This window comes from Dipodomys ordii, unplaced genomic scaffold (genome assembly GCF_000151885.1).
Source record: "Dipodomys ordii isolate 6190 unplaced genomic scaffold, Dord_2.0 Scaffold15, whole genome shotgun sequence".
Lineage (NCBI taxonomy): Eukaryota > Metazoa > Chordata > Mammalia > Rodentia > Heteromyidae > Dipodomys > Dipodomys ordii.
In genome coordinates, this window is record NW_012267231.1 from 15280002 (window position 1) to 15282085 (window position 2084).

Here is a 2084-nt window from a genome sequence, read left to right on the forward strand (position 1 = left end):
CTCCAGGCGAGCGCTCTACCACTTGAGCCACAGAGCCACTTCCGGCTTTTTTTTTTCTGCTTATGTGGTGCTGAGGAATCAAAGCCAGGGCCTCAGGCATGCAAGGCAAGCGCTCTACCACTGAGCCACCTTCCCAGCCCGGAACTCTATCTCTTGAGCCACATCCTCAACCCATACTTGCTTTGGTTATTATTATGTTATTGATTTTGGGGGCTTGAACTCAGGGCCTGGGCACTGTGGTTGAGCCTTTATGCTCAAAGCTAGCACTCTACCACTTTGAGCCACAGTTCCATTTCTGGCTTTTGAGTAGATGATTGGAGATAAGAGTCTACAGGTTTTCCTGCCTGGGCTGGTTTAGAACCCTGATCCTCAGATTTCAGCCTTCTGAGTGGCTAGGATTACAGATGTGAACTACCAGTGCCTGGCTACTTTAGTTATTTTTCAGATAAAGTCTCATGTTATTTTTTGAGGATGGCCTCAGATCATGATCCTCCTATCTACAACCTCCTACATATCTAGGACACGTTAGGGAAACTCCCCTGCCTGGCAAATTGATTGAAATGGTGCTGTCCTCCAATTTGATCCTCCAGATCTCAGACTGCTGAGCAGCTGGGATTACAGATGGGCCTGAGCCCCTGATGCGCAAAACCCTTGGCTTCCATATGGGGGGGGGTAAGGGGGAGAGGCGGGGTTTGTGGGGCTTGAGCTCAGGCCTGGGCACTACACTATCCCTGAGCTATTTTTGATGAAGGCTAGTGCCCTACTACTTTGAGTCACAGTGTCACTTCTGGTTTTTTGGTGGTTAATTGGAGAGAGTTTCACAGACTTTCCTGCCCAGACTGGCTTTGAACTGTGATCCTCAGATCTCCACCTCTTGAGCAGCTAGGATTTAAAGGCACGAGCCATCAGCACTCAGCATCCCCGACTCCTTTAAAGAGGAGGAACTTACTTGGGTGCCCTCAAGTAAATTACTTAATCTGCTTGTGTTCAAAATGATAATGGCACAGGACAACAGGCTGTAACAGTTAAATGAGATAAAACTGCCCCCACATGCAGACATATACACATTCATTCAGGCACACTTCCTAAGCGGTCTCCTAATATGGCTGCTCTCCCTGGAAGGGCTAGTGTCCCTTCATCCCGAAGTCTGTTTTCTCATCTACTCAGTGGGGCTGCTGTGAAAAACTCAAAGGCCTAACCCAGAAAGCGCTCTTCCCACAGCCAAGTGGGAGGAGTTTACAGGAGCCAGGAGATTACAGTTGTAATCCTAGCTACTCTGGAGGCTGAGATCTGAGGATGGTGGTTTGAAGGCCAGCTTGGGCAGAAAAGTGCAGGAAACTCGTATCTCCCTAACCAGCAAAACAAAACAAAAAACAATCAAACCAAACCAAAAGCTGGAAGTGAAGGTGTGATTCAAGCGGTAGAGCGCCAAATCTTGAGCAGATAAAGCTGAGTCCCAGGCCCTGAGTTCAAGCCCCAGTGTGTGTGAGCGCGCGCGCGTGCGCGCTGGGGTGGGCAGACCCAGGGACAGGTGTCACACCCGGATGTGACACCATCCAGGCTGGCTTGAACCGCAAGGGGAGTGGGAAGAGGTTGGGGCACCGCCTGGCACGCAGTGGGTAGGGCTGGTCTGGTGGGAAGAAGAGGAAAACCACCCCGGGGGGGAGGGCGGGAACTTGCGCTGCGGTCGGCCCAGGCGCCCACGACGCGGTATTTATAGATCTCTGCCCCCTCCCCCCCGCAATCACCTTAACCCTCTCCACTCCCCGCCTCGCTGCCAGCCCAGGGCTGGCATTCGACCCCAGGATTCCAGACCTGGGGGGGCGCCAGCGGGCTCTCCGGAGGGGTGTGGCCGGCCCCCCTCCGGGAGGTGTGGGAGGCAGCCTGGAGATCGGCGCCCCCTCCCCAGTCCCGGATCCCCCCCCCCCGTAAACAGAGGCGGGCTTGGTCTGGGGACTGGGGTGCAGGCCCGACCCAGCGGCCTGAGCCCCAAACCACTGCCACCGGCCCAATCGGGCTCCGGGGGCGCCGCCAGGAGCTTTTCCGGCCCGCGATTTCCTCCCGCCCCGCCCCGCCCCTCGGGC